Raw genomic sequence first — 15660 nt, forward strand, 5'->3', positions numbered from 1 at the left:
ATCTCTTTGAGTGTAGCATGGATTTGCCATGTGAGCAGCTTGGAAATTATGTGTTTTCTGTGACATTGTGGCTGAGAACTACTCAGACCAACCATTAGTACCCCTGGAGCATGCTCCAGTGCTGTATCATTTGTGTCAAGCATACAGGACTGATTTGACTTGGTCCTGTGGTGAGTATATGACAGCCGTGCAAACATAATGGTTGTGATCTGACTGGAAACTTGCGCTTAAGTGTAAATTAGTGGGCAGCGCTAATAGCATGCATAAGAGGGAATGTTTTAAGTGCAAGTATTTAACTGGAAGTGCGCTGCAGTATACTGAGGCGGGTTTGTGGGGCGATGAGCAGCTATTTATCATCTCTGTTGTGTAAGCTGTTGCTTTGTGATTTCACCACTAGGGTCACTGTGAGGCTTGCGTTAACTTTTACCATGCCCACTTCTTCCAAGAAAGAAATCCATTCAAATGTGCCCCAAGCAGAGTCTGTGGCTGTCTGATCATATATATAAACTATGTACCAGGACAGTTATGCTGTTAAGTATATTATATTTTTATTGCATGCATCAAAAGCTCCAGCCAAAAGCATGGAGGCTAATCCCACTCCTTTGTTCTGCTGTGTTGTATGTCTTGTCAGACAACAGCAGCAGTGAAGTCTATGAGGGAAACATTTTGTCCTTAGTTTGAAGCTGCTGAAGCTTACATCCTCTGAAGGTGGTGATGTCATGTGAAATGAATGGCTTTTATTCTTCAGTAATTTTACGATCTTGGCATGAAACCTTATATCCTACCCCGTTCCTATTAAGGAACCCCCTACAACCCCCATTCTTTTTAACAAGAACGATCTGATAGATGTTCAGAAAGAAGTTTTTTTTTTCTCCCTTCGCCTTTGTTCTGGTTAGTGGGCTCATGCAATGTTTATTAGATTAAAAGTCAGTCACTGCAACAAGAGAAAAGGTGAAAAAAAAATGCAAAACACAAAAGGGAAGCCTATTGTACGCACTGGCAGAGCTTTCTCTGCTGGTCTTTTTATTACAAATTGAGACCAAATCACTGTGGAAGGCACCAGAGAGCGGGGGGTGGAGGGGTAGATTTGCCTGTGATTTAAAGCAGCAGTATGTAGTACAACATTTATGATCAGAACTGTGTCTGTGTCTGACAATTAACGTGACTCCAGTCAGTTTTATGGCCGGATTCAATCCAGGACTGCATTTCAGCGTGATGATCGAAGACAGAGTGGACATAAATAAGAATATACATATGTGAAATCCATAAAGCCTTACCAAATGACTTATATGGAAAAGGGAAGTTTGGGTGGAAGAGTTCATCCTCCACATCTGAATTGTCACAGCAGCTTTTATAATGAACAGCACAGCTGGGGGTTGGCATGTTCTGGTGCTTCATATGTGCCTGGATTGTTCTAGAAACTGAACATGACCAAAAGTCTGCTATTTTTTTAATCCTTCTACTCTGTTAGACTAGAGCTATGTAATCAAAGAAACAAATGTGTGCTAATGGAAAGACTTGTTTTTATTGAAGGTATTAAAACAGCTGGCTCTAAGTGATTGTTTTACTGCGTTCGATAAGCTCGGGATGTCTGTTGCTGCTATTCACCCATTAAATGTCTAATTGTTTGATTGCAGTCTTTATTTCCCTGTTTTCGTGTAATCACATTTCCCAGCTAAAGTTTCAATTAGCTTCCCTGTTTGTGCCTTAAAATAAAATCTTCTTCATATTTGTAATATGATTGTAAACAAGTAAGAACATGCTCATTTTAAGCAGTCACTAACTTGCTACATGAATTTAATTGGTGTGCAAAGGTAAACAGAAGTGAAGTTAATTAAACACTTTGACTTGAGATGACTAGATTCAAGATTCGTCCTATTGTTTTCTCAGTAATGTTTCTTTAATTAGCTTGACATGTTTGGGTTATGCTTTGGAGGCTTTTAATGTAACAACTGTAATTCCTCCCTCTTTGACTGTTAGCATCATGTGTTGTTAAAGCCTATGTTGATGATATTTTGAATTAGCCAGTCATCCAGAACAGTGGCCCCGAGAGAAACACACTGGAACTTAAGAAGACGTCAGCAAATAGAAAAACACTGCAAAAGCACACAGAACATAATGAAAGTTGACTAAAACAAAACAGTGTTTTGGGGAAGACAATAATGTGATGGGCCATCTGCAACAGCGTGACAGAAACCAAAACGTGAAGGATTACAATGAGACACGCTTAAAAGAAGTGGATTTTACAGTGTTGTCAGTTAGAAAAATATTAGAGTTAGGGTGTGTTTTAATTGGATGATTCATGTAATACGCAAGATACATGTTTGTTATTAGCCGTTTACTGTTAGGTTCAATCACATTGTCTGCCCCAAAACACTCCCACTTCCACTGGAGTTTCCTTACCTGGATGATTGAGCATGCACCAAGAAATGTGACCGTAGTTTTGATGGCACCTGTTAGCAGTGATGCATTTAAGTGACATACATTTCCATGGCGTAGCTTAGCTTACAATCAAGCGCAGTTTAGCTTGGCTTACACTTTTAGTGAATGTCACACATAAGCGCTGTAGGGAAAACCACACAAGCTTAGAAAGATTAAGTGTAATGTAAGTTTTAACCGTGTTAGTGTTATGCCTGTATGCCAAGTGGCCCTGAAATTGTATGTAAAATATCTGTTTTATTACTGTATTTAGCAGTCACTCATCTTAAATACCTAGTTACATGTTTTGTCACATAGTTTGGGTTGGGTGCCACTTTAACTCAGTGGGTGAGCAAGTGACCACATGGTGCCACAGGACTGGAGTACAGTGGCCCTTTGCTGCGTGTCTTCCCCCTCTGGTGATTTAAAATTAACTTTTGAATAAATATATCAAATCCAAACCAAATGAAGTACACAAAATGGTCTGATAAGTGATTTAAAAGGATTTTGAAAGGGAAAAAAATAACATGGTAGTATTGATTGGTGTAAAACGACATATGCAACAACAACAACTCCCTTTTGTTATATATATCTGCGTGACTTCTGACTGTGAGAGTCAAAGGACTGGTACAGTAGATAATGTATTGGACAATCAACATCACAGATCTCTGCCTTTCTGTCCCTTCTTCTTTCTTCCCAGCCATCAGCTGCATCATCCACCTTTCATCAGGCCACACCATTGATCCTCCACCCGGCAGGGGGTCCTTTCAGTATGCAGCCTAATGTTCTCATTATGTGTCCTGCATGGTCCCTTTGCTGATGACTGGCTGATTACCATCTCATTAAGAGACATGGCCAGGCAGGGGAGAGAAAGACCTGTCACAGTTTAAGGAGCTCATCAGAGCACAGAAATAATACATGCTGAAGACTTGCTTCATGTCTAATGATACCTGAAGGAATATGATTTCTTTATTGGAGAAAATAGGAAGGAAGAACATTCGCTGTGTAATATAAGCTGGATATGTAGCCTTTTTGTAAATATGGTTTAAGATTGCTGGCTTAGGAACTGAATAATTTTTATGGCAATTTTGCCATTTTTAATAATTTTCTGTTTTATGTATTCACCTGAAAGATGATATTTGATCTGCAACATAACTATTTTATACCAGGAAGTTGCTGTACTGTTTAATATCAGCTTCTAAACAGTTTTATTAGGCTTTATACTCCAATCAGCCACAACACAACCTCTCCTAATACTGTAAAGGCGGAATAGGAAATCCCGCCATGACACAGAATGCTTGGGAATAGTTCAAGGAACACAACAAAAAGGACCTTATCCTTTATACTCTGCAGATCCCGATCAGGCATTCATAAGTCTGATTCATTGAAGCTGCACCTCGCAACCTCTCCAACCCACAAGGACCCAAAGGAATCGCTACCGCTATTCCAATCCCTGATACCACAGGTCAACCTCAAAGGTCGTGTGTGCATGCCCCAACAAGTCAGTGATGTTTTGGCTGCAAGAGGGGAACCTACACAACATCAAGTTTTAATGTTATAATGGCTAATTGGTGTATATGAAGTGAAGTGCACACAATATCTACAAGTCAGGTAGACAAGAACCGCCTTAAACATTCAGACTAACGTAGAAGTTGAAGTCTGAGGTGTACACTGTGAAATATCTAAAGCTTTTCACTACAGAACAAAATTTAGCAACAACTGCATCTCTAATAATCAATGACAGTGCACAATTGCACTCAGAAATAGCATTTTTGTTACCATTATCAGTTACAACTCTGGTTTTATTAGGAGATGTGCTAGTTAATGACATCCTCATTCGGTTAGCCTCCTTTTTGAGGTAGATTTTCTTCGACAGTTTGTGTGTGCGTCTGTATCTTTATTCCAGCATCCATGTGTGCTGGGGAGGCTGGGATGGGGGGTGACTGAAAATCCCAAGGTAATCTGAGGCACAAAGGCAATGTCATTATAGACATGGGAGGACATTATTCTAAAATGGCAAGTGATGCAGTGCTGAGACAGTAGATAAGGTGAGGAGAAAATGTGAAGGGAAGAGGAGAGGAGAGAGTGAACGCTTAAATTTGTCAGATAAAAACAGGCCAGGCTGGAGGATGTCACGATACAGGGTGTTGTTTTTTTTCCCCTCCCCTTCTTTTTCTTTCTTCCATGCCACCTTCTCCCTCTCTCTCTCTGACTATACCCTCCTCTCTCCTTTTTTTCTGAGGTTTATCTGACATACAATGAATGCAGCAATTTTATCTGAATAGACAAAGCAGCGGTGACATGCAGCCTCACTCTGACGATTGACCTTGAAGGAGACGAAAGGAAGGGAAATTTTAAAAAAAGGAAGAAAGAAAGAGGGGACTGGCCATGGTTGTTACTGCCTCTGTCTGTCTTTTGCAACTCTCTGGGCTATTTTAATATCATCTCCCTAATGCTGTGTTTGTGGAGCCGTTTTCTAAACCTTGTTGTCTTGTAATTCTTCTTGTCATTTAACCTGATAGAGCTCTGCTTCCAGTGTGGTTTTGAATGAGTCCTGGACAAGATAAGGTTAAAAATAGAACGGTAAATTGTAAACACAATAATGGAGAACTTAATCTTAAATCAGTAAAATAAACTAATGAGATAACTGAGAGAGTCTGGGTCTGTTTTGTTACTTGGCATCCTGTTTTTGTTATTGCTGCACGAGCTCCCGGGACCGGGTGTATGGACGATGTGTATGTGCAAAGGCCTGTTCTCACACATTAGCTGATATTTATAAAGAGGTGAGAATGTGCGCACACCCACTCATACTTCAGATCACGTGTGGATGATTTTATGTTTTGCTTTGAGCAGGACAACCCTGATACAGAGAGGTGGAGATGAAAAATAAGGTGATAGAATTTAACTTAAAAAAAAACACAATTTCACAGGGCTTGCATTTCTTATTACGATTTCTTCCCCTGTTCACAGCGATACACAAAAACTAATATTAAAATGTACAATTTAACATTCATAATCTGTCTAGTAAACAATTGTTTATGCACTAAATTGCATTAGCCTTCATATTTGCTTTTATTTAGGTATGTATGTTTTGGGGTTTGTTTGTTTTTTTTTTTGGAGGGTTCACTGTGGATGCTATAAGCAGTTGCAGCCATGCATAACAGCCCTGGCTGCTGCTCAGGCATACTTGGAGGATCTTGCTGATGTGTCTGTAGTCCCTATGCTTCTTCTTTTTTTTCTTTTACAATTTTATCCGGCCCTTGATATCACAGCTGCAGCAGAGTACAATGCCGCATATTACAAAAACAGTCCTGAAAATGTGAATGAAAGGGCTTCGTTCCAAATGAAACCGGAGAAACCTCAACAAGCTATAATGTAACAATGATGCAAAATAAATAAATAAATAAATAAATAAATATATATATATATATATATATATAAAATGTTGCACTGAGAAGTCAAGACTTACTTTTACAGACTTAAGGGAAAGAAGCTGTCTTGTTCATACCCCTATTGCTTGCACTACACCTACGCGTACAATCAACAGCTGGATTCAACAAGTTCTCGCATGTTCTCCTGAGTCTTAAGTCATCTTGCAAAATTTAAGATGTCACAGTCTGATCTTGAGGTAGGCGAACAAGGTTGTTAGAATAACAGGCATAATAATAATTTACAGAATTTAATGTCAAAATAAAACCAAGAACCCAAAGTAATGATATCTGCCTCCCACTTTTTATTTCTTTTTTTGGATCTAGTCTTGAAATAGGTTGCTTCATTGGCAGACTCTGGATCCATGTGATAACGTTATTGATTTATCTTTTAGTGAAATAAAAGCTGAAATAGTAAGGGAACACCAGCAGATTTAATAGAGTTTCATTTTGTCTAATGCGGTCCTCGGTCCTTGTGCTGCCGATAGGACTCTGTGACTGTGTAGCTGGGAACATTTCTTTCCACTAGCATTTCTCATAGTTACAGTAAAAGTATCTGCTGCCAATATGTACTCATTAATTAGTCATTTAGTGGCTCTGTGGCTCACCACCATTACACATTATCACACGCAGACTGCAGTACAATTGATAAACAGCCCACTTGTTAACACCACAGAAGATATTAGCAAGCAGGCTGTTTCTTTCTTTGTTCTTGGTTGTGATTACAAGTTATTCACTTTACTTTCTCCATTATTAATAATGTTTGTAAGAACAAAACTCAAACCAGTGACGAATGCACGCAGCATCAACCTTTCCAACATCTACGGACTTCTAACCCAGGGTAGCAGCTGCCTGATGTCACCTGGAGTGCGCGTGTTGAGCTTAACACACTTTGGCACACCTAAATTTTGTAGTCTAGGGCTGCACATTGAAGTGGAACAGGGTTATATGTGGCCCACAGCTGGCTTCTTCACTTGTGATGGGATATTACCTGCAGCACAAACCCGAGTTCTGACCAAGTCAATTAGCAGATGTGTTCTGACATCGTAGCATAAACATCAGGTTTCGCCACACTGAGAACATGGCACGGGCAGATTTGTTGGAAATTTCTAGAAGTAATTTTAAATGTCAGCAACTCCCTGTGTCAGTGATCGCAACTGGAAACAGGAAAGGAGTCTTTTCACTAATTGGCCCACATTGGATCACAGTGGTGAACATAAAGCAGGGCAAGTACTGGAGGAAACGTATGTGATGAAAGAAAAAAAAGGAATTTACATGCAAAGAAATTAATATACACACTTTTGTTATTTTAGGCATTCTGTCTGTAAACACAAAAGCTCACAAAATTTTGAATGAATTCTGACCAAATTTTGCCTGGGTGTAAAATTGGGTCTTCAAGGTCAACTTAATGATTTATTGGTGGGGAACTGAACAAAGCCTTACAACGTAGAACTTACAGGTGTGCTGAGTATTATCAACATATAGACCTGAACTCTCCTTCAAGATCAATGGATTGATCTGATGGTCAAAGTGATTTTTTTTTCTTTTACAAACTTGTGATCAATTTTTGATTTTTTCAGGTGATATTTATAATAAACAAACTGAACAGTGAAATAAAATGAATCTTACACATGTACTATAGCCACATAAAAACAAGAATAAATATGAAATAATTACACTCAAACTTATGTCGTGTATATAAAATGGGTTTCAGTGGGGAAAATACTAAAAGCCGTCACTTTGCGCTTGTTTTTACTGCACTGCAAACTTCTTAAAGTCCTTAATGTTACTTAATTCATTTTTATTTTTTAAAATTTGATCAGTTTCCTCAGAAACTCAGATGAAGCCCAAGAATTCAAGGGGAAAGAGTCATTGTGCATTTAAAGACAGAAGACCAGACCAATTCCAACTGAAAAAAGTAAACAGTCATTGGACGAAGCTTATTTTATTGTCAGGAACTAAAAGTACAAAAAGGTTATTATTTTGGACCATTTTCCTTGTTTGTCCTGTTATTATTGCTATATTAGCTTTAAGTTTACAGGCTGTACTTGAGCTTTGGAAATGATAGACGTGTTAATTTAGGCACTGCCTTTACAAACCTGATTTGAGTTAGCAGCTTATGTTGCCATGTTCTCCACTAATAACACACGCTGGCACACAAGACCCGAGTCTCACTGTGACACTGTCACCTTTCGAATAGAGAGGAGAAAATATCATTTTTTCCGCAACCTTTATGGAGCTTTTACTACACCGAGGAGCAAAGTCAGTATGCAAGTATGCAACGGATGCAAAGACATATCTTTCTTAGTCCAAAAGTAAACCTTTTCTATATACCCTTTTTCCTGGCTCTTAGGTAAGAGCAAATAGATTGTTGTATTAACAGATTGCATTGAGAGAGGTTCTTTTGCATATTTTTTAGACCGTTTACTTATTAAACATCTAAAAAAATTTGCTCATATTTTGCTACTAAATGTCCTTTTCTATTGGACGTTTAAAAAATAAATACTGTATATAACTACATTTTTTCCACAACATGTTTGGCATCTGCATTTATAGTTTGAGTATGTATCATATTAGCTTATAAAGAGCTGATATCTAGAAGTGACCCTTGGTTTAGACAAACAACATCCTGTGACATTAATTGACCAGTCACTAGGCCTCCGTTACAGCAGGTGTGTAACTCGATCCAGACAGTGATCTTTTAATCTGTTAATGTGAAGGGACGAATAATCCCACATCTGGAAGTTTTACTACTCTGTAATTACAGATCTGTTATGAGCAGCCCCCTGAGCCTCGGAGAAAAAGAATGACCTGCATTCAGCTCCCCACCAAGACAGACACGATAACATTTAGAGGGGATGAAATTTGTGTTAATTTCAGACGACTTGCCTTTTCCAAACCAATTTGTGTTTCGCTCTGTTTGTTGACATTGCTTCTAATGTGATGACTGTGACATGTATTTCCACAACAGATGGATTAATGTTTTTCTTTTTCTCCGTCTATTTTTTTCCCTCTTTTTTTCTTTCCCCCCCTTTTTTTTCTCTGTCTCTCCCTCGCTCTGTTTCTCTTGCTTGCAGGATTTCAACTAGACAGGTGCTTCCTGTCCGGACTTTGACATAAAATTAAACACTAGTCCAGATGTGAAGTGTGTGTGTCTGCAAGTGTGTGCATGCGTGCACGTGTCTAAGACAGACAGAGGGAAGCCATGTTTCTGGTGCCCGGCCTGGTCATTTCGCTGCAGTTGAAAGAACAAAGAATGAAAAGAAATAAAACAAGGCAGACAGAAGAAGAGGCAGGGCACTAAAGAGAGTAGCCGTGGAGGAAAATTAGTGACAAATGCAGTGAAGAAGTTAACCTTCCACGAACCGATCGCTCGATAAACACACGATAAACTGTTTTTGCTCCTTAAATTTGTTTTAAATTTGCCACCCAAAGTTATTTCAGTTGCAAATGTGAATGCTGACATTTAGAATTAAGGAGTTTAAATAGATGTGGCACCGCGTCACTTGTGTCCACTTCCCATGCACAAAAAGCCGATTCCTTTTCCTTAATTTCAGTTTCAGGCTGATTCCAGGTGAATGGCATCACAATGCGGCTTTGAAACACTAATTAAATACAGTTGTCTAAAAGATCTGCTTTTCTTTTCTTCTTTTGCTTTTTGCTTTTCTTGTCCTTGTCCTGAATGGAGAGACCGGAGAAGAGGAAAAGAGGGAGAGAAATGGAAAGGTCATGAGTGATGGATGCTTTGTGTGTGTCTGTCATTCCCAATTACTGAACTTTGCCTTTTAAAGCGTCGCTCAGATGCATTTCTCATTTCTGCCTTTCTGACTGATGAAGAGCAGACTCTGACTGGGGGCCACTGTGTGTTTAAAAAAACTGCCTCACTAGTCATTCAGTATTTACTTCAGATACAATACACCGCAGCGGCCGCTCCTGCTCTGCAGCGTTCCTCCAACACAACTTTTTCTTCATTTGTATTCATTCTCCTGTTCCGTTTTCAAATGTATAGTTTCCCTGTGCTCAGGTCTGTTATGGCACGATGCAAAGAAAAATTAGATTACATATTTTGTTTTTAAAAAGAGAGAGAAAGAGAGAGAGAAGAAATGTTCAAAGCTGCAAAAATACATCACAGGGAAAAGACTCTTTGGAGGGAGGTTGCACTTTGATACTGGGCAGCGCAGATGAATAGAATACCCACACTCGGTGCACCCAGCCAGTCTCTTTTAAAGCTTATCGCAGTTATTAATCCCTGAGACAAAATGCTTTCGAACAACCACGAACTTTGGAACGCTCAGAAAATTACACTTTAGGGTTTTACTTGAAGGAGTAAACAGTTTTGAATAACCTTTTACAAACAGCCAGAAAAAACAAAATCACCAACAGGGCGCAGACTGTTAAACTTCGTTTCTATGCGATTTGCATTTATCCAAGATTTTTTCTCCCTTTTTTTAAGAGTAGAAAAACGTTCCGTATGCTCCCAGCTCCCGTGGATCGGCTCCTCTCCTTTCTTTGTGGGCATTTTTCTTTTCAAAATATCTTCTTGATACAAATGTTTAAAAATGTTTCAACTGCCTATAGCCAGGAAAACACGGACTATACAGCCACCCTTTTGTAGTCTTCTGTGTTATTTTTAACAGGAAAGAAAGAGGAGAGGGACAGGTGCTATGGCAGGCAGCTAGGTTAATCTCCTCTGTGCTCTGTCAGCCTCCTCGCAAAACTTTAAAAAGTGTCATGTTGGCTGGCTGTAATATCGTGACACTCTACAGACATAGGAAGAAGAGGTGGGAGAGAGGAAGGACGCGAGGAAACAGAGACTGAAGACAGAGGAGGAGGAATGAAGAAAGAAAAAACTGTTGAGCGAAAAATAATATATATATATGCCACACACAAAAACAACAGAATCCTCCAATACCTTCCTCCTGTGTGATTTTTTTTTTGTCCCCCACCTACAGACTATATTAAAATCATTCCCTGTTAATACATCTATTTTCTGCTCGTGAAAACCTCCCTATGTGTCACAATAAAGGTGGAGGTGGTTTGTGAGGTCGGCCTGAGGAGAGCTTTACGAGACAAGCTGCACTGATATATGGCTCGCGGAGACTCCATTAAAACCCTGGACCTGCGCCATTTGGGAAAATGGAGGTCACTCATTCTAGGGTCACGTGACATCTATAAAATCAAACTTTTTCTTACTATCTGGTCATATATCAACCCCCCCAACAGCCCCTTTTTTGCCTTTTTTCCCCCACTAATGCTTGAATCTTAAACAATAGGTCCAGGGTTGAGGATGATCGTTTTTCAAGAGGTAGAAGGGGAGGCTGCTCTGTGTGTGTGTGTGTGTGTGTGTGTGTGTGTGTGTGTGTGTGTGTGTGTGTGTGTGTGTGTGTGTGTGTGTGTGTGTGTGTGTGTTTGTGTATGCACTGGAGGGTTGGCAAAAGGGAACAGGGTGTGATGTTCAGTTTTTGATAAATGTACCATATCAGATCTGCAGAGGAGCATAAGTAGAACAATCTGCAGTTGGTAATCTCGGAAAGATGAGAACAGGTGTGCAAAGGAATGGTTGGGAGTCCTTTTTTTCCTACTCTGTCATCTCTCCTTTCCTCTCCTCCATCACTTTTTTCCTGGTGTTTTTTTCTATTCTCCGTGCTCAGCTTCTCGGTTTCTTCCCTCTCTGCAGGTTACCTAATTAAAGTGACTTCACGCTTTCTCCCTTACTCACCTATTATTGTCTCTGTCTCTTGCACTCTTTCTGACTTTCTGTTTTTCCCACTCTCATTCTTTGTTAGAATCTTAAACTTGTCTTAAACTTATCCCTTTTCCCTTTACTCCAGCTCCTGTCTCCCCTCATACTGTATACCCTTAAAAACCCAAGAAACATGTCATTTTCTATCTCTCCCTCGCTCTTCCTCTCTGGTTCCCCCCTTCCCTTATCTTCATGTCTCTTTAAGCCAGAGTGTGTGTCCTGTCTGTCTACGTGTGGCTCCCGGCTCCCTAGGGCAGCATTTCCAGGCTTCATTTGTTTGAGGGCTTTCTAATCTGGGGACTGGGACAACCTCAGTCCACCGTGCCCTCGTCAATCATCCTCGAAGAAGGAGCAGAGAAGAGGTGAAGAAGGAGTAGAGAGAAGCATGAAGACTGGAGGTGATGGCATGATTAGTTATCTGTCCTCGGTCTTGCCCACCCGCCCCATTGCCAGCGACTACAACTCCCTCCATCTTTCCCATCTCTCGCTTTCTCCCTCCTTCCACCTTTTCCCTGGCTTTCCCCTCACTGTCTCTCAATCTATCTTACCTCCTTATCTCGCTTTCCCTACTCCTCTCTCCTGCATCCTGAGCGCTAGCCTGTAGCGCCAGCAATCGCTCTGTCCGTCGGTCTATTTATCTGTCTGTCTGATTGTCTGACCTCAGCCCCGACGGTGGTCCCTTTTGTATCTCTGGACAAATGAGGATGACCTTTTATTGTAAAACAGACACCTATGGGGAGGGATGAAAGCGCCAGTGTTTAAATTAACAACAGAAAGAAGAGAGGGAGAGGGAGGCCATCTCAAACAGAGAGGGAGTTTGCAGAGATGGAGAGAGAGTGTAAAGTTTTTGAAGTTCTAATAATTATAGAACAGTGTTTGCGTCAAACTGGCATGGCCACTGTTCAATAATAAAGTCCCCTACCTGGCTGGCAGCTATTGATGAACAGTGGTGGAACAGTGAGGAGCGGACCTCTTGAACGTGCCCCGGACCCATCAGTATGGGTGCATGAATTATAAATGGCATTGACAGTGGAGGCCATAAGAGTAGACAGAGTATTATTGCACATGAAGGTCCATTCTGATTTTGATTATTTTTATTCCAGGGGGCTCACAAAAGGCCAGGAGACCGTTGGTGAATATTCTAAAAGGGCACGGGGCTGAGATGGGCTTGATGGCAGGCTTTGATTTCTGGCTAATAGCCACTTCAAACAGGCCGGGATGGCTCGGAGACAGGGGAGGAGGATGACACCGGGGCTAAAGGACAGAAGGACATGGGACGCACACAAAGGAAGGCCACACAAACCGCATTCACGGAAGACATGTTGCGTTTTACAGCTTCAACATTTAGCTGACATTCGTATGGTCCAGCTGGACAAATACAACGGGTCACGCGCGTGTCTAAAAGCCAAATACACTTATTTAAAGTCATGAAATATGAATCTACAGTAAAAGCAAGTGCTTTTGGTTGCAACAAAGAAGTAACAGTTTATTTTTGTTTTAGCAATCCACACACAGAGATCTTTTTTCATGGCAACATGACACCAAGCTGTGCACTATACTTCTTCAGTTCTGTTCTCCAAGTTGGCAGATTTCATCAGTCAGAGTATGGACGCACCTAAATGAATACAGGGTAAAATGTAATATCTAAAACCAGAAGCAAGTATTCTTCTGAAAGTGTGCAAAATGACCCTTTATATATAATCCATTTCAAAGTTTACAACTCAAGTCTTCAGAAACCTTCTTTTCCCTTTTTTACAAACACACACACAAGATCACATCATGAGCATGGAATCATTTGGCTGCTTGTGTGACCTGCACGACTAAAATAAAGGCCTCTGGGTAGTGAGACAAAGCCTGGACTATAGGGTGCACTCAATATGGCAAAATGAAGGTAATCCACTGCAACAAACACACAATATAAATCTTCCTTAAGGTCCAATTCCACCCCCTCTTCATCATAACTGCCTCTTATTCATTAAGCACACAGAAACACACCAATTTATACTCTTATCACACACACATACACACCAACCGGGACTGCCACACGACCGAGAGAGCTTCCACGCCACAGTCACACCCTCTCTCTTTTTTAATTGCAAAGAATGGGCCTTGGTAGGTCACACAAAACAAATCAATAGCTCTAAAAGAAATATTCAAATGTGACCTAGAAAACAGAGCTCGTGCTCCCATTTTATCATTGATTTTTGATGCAAGGCGATTTAGTTTTGCGAGATTATTTTTTTATTAGTATTATTTTTCTTCTTTCTTTTTTTTTCCCAGCACATAAATATTTACTCCAAAGATAAAGCACAAGTGCGGGAGAATGAATATTGAATTTGGAGGTAAGCATGTGTGTATGATCCAATATCCATCCAAAGAGAGGCTGTACATTGTCTCAGTCAGAAAGGCAATATAAATATAAGCATATTTGTTAGAGCCAGGGTCAATACCATAAGGTGGATATGGTTTGTGCCTCTGAGGCTGCTTAGCGAGATAGTTTGAAATCAATGGTGTGTCTGGCACCCAGCTCATTGTCTGATTACGGTTTTGTTTCTCACAGCTACCAGATTAATGTAGTTTTTCTGATTCAATCAAGGAAGAATCTCATGTCTTACTTTTTTAACACTAAAACTTTTAAAGCAAGCTTCTCAATATTTCATTAAAAAAAATAAAGACGTTTGCTGTGTATGCGGGCTATTTATTTATTTTTGCTTCACAGATGAGCCGTCACACATTTTCACCTGAGAGCTGCCCAGTACAGCACGGTCTTCATCTGGGACCGGTTTCACGAGAGCAACTGGGAACTGAGAGCTCACCTGGGGGTTAAAACTAGCAGCTTTACCAGTTGGCTGGTTCTTCAACCTCTACATTCATTCATTTAAAGCATTACCCCAAACTGTGATGGTTTTCGGAAGGTTTTGAAGTAGGCATACAGATTAGTTTCTCTATTTTGACAAAGCTGCAAACTCAGCTGTTTGTGATGGGGTTTTTACTCTTACCTGGTCTTTGCAGGTCTCTTTTCTCATATGTTCTGGACTCATCTTTATGTGTGTGCATATTAGTGTGTGTGTGTTAGGTTAGGTTCAGGTATGTGTGCATGTGTGGGGGTTTTTTTGTTGGGGTTTTTTTGTGAGTTAGGAGATGAAGAGGATATAAGCCTGGATTAAGTTCAGAGGATGATTTTTATCCTTGCAGGGGGTCTCTAAACGCTAAGAGACTGATGCAAGGTGACCCTGTCTGGACACACACACACACACACGGGCCTTTAAAGGAAACATGCAATCATCATGCACTTACCAATGAACACATCCATGCACAAACACATAAACTCATCCTTGCAAAAGGCAAGACGCATGGGAGAAAAGAGTCTAAGAAGGAACATGCAATCATCATGTGCACACACACACGCACGCACGGAGGGCACACATGCACAAACAAACAGGTGTGTCATGATCCACAAATAGGGATTATATAGTGCTGATGTTAGAAGTGAAATAAAGAAGGCTCTGCCAAAGCTTACTCTTCATTGTCACGCCGATAACACTATCAGTATTGACAGCGGATAGAATCGCGCCTTCAATAACTTCCACTTCCTTTTTTTAAAATTCCTTTTTTTGTGTTTTCTATTTGAGCGTCCCACTTTTATATGTCTATTAAAGTTGCACTGATTGCGCGAGTGAATGACCTACTGTGTACTCAGCACAGAATAAACATGGAAGCTCAGTTAATTCAGCTCACTTGCACTTCCAGCAGTTTTTCCACCTTTGCCCTCATGTTCAGAAGCAAAGGGAGAAACAAAGGGAGATATGTCACCCTGTCATTTTATCATTTCATTTCCCAAATGAGCGTCAACAGCGTTTCACGGAAAGCTGATTGTGACGGGATTTCTCTTTGTTCTCCGTCATTAGCGCTTAAGATAAGCAACAAACATGCAACCTGGATCTTGCCTCGCTTATATCTCCTAGTCCACCTCCTTTTCTCTGACTTCCTCCTTTTTCCAGCCCTGTGTCCACATCTGAAGCGCTGATCAGATTTGGCCGTTGGAAATGAGATTTCGAGGGCTAAGCATGA

General features: G+C 40.4%; 1 long non-coding RNA gene across 2 annotated transcripts in view; it reads left to right on the forward strand.

Moving 5' to 3' along the window:
- LOC143420497 (uncharacterized) overlaps positions 1–5055 on the forward strand; it is a 149680-nt gene extending 144625 nt beyond the window's left edge. Inside the window, exon 5 of one of the 2 annotated variants that reach the window (XR_013100327.1) lies at positions 3119–5055. This is a non-coding gene — a long non-coding RNA (uncharacterized LOC143420497). The remainder of the gene's footprint in view (positions 1–3118) is intronic. The other variant, XR_013100325.1, reaches the window with a different exon arrangement.
- The last annotated feature ends 10605 nt before the right edge of the window (positions 5056–15660 follow it).

The sequence above is a fragment of the Maylandia zebra genome, linkage group LG9 (genome assembly GCF_041146795.1).
Source record: "Maylandia zebra isolate NMK-2024a linkage group LG9, Mzebra_GT3a, whole genome shotgun sequence".
In the NCBI taxonomy this organism is placed as follows: Eukaryota; Metazoa; Chordata; class Actinopteri; order Cichliformes; family Cichlidae; genus Maylandia; species Maylandia zebra.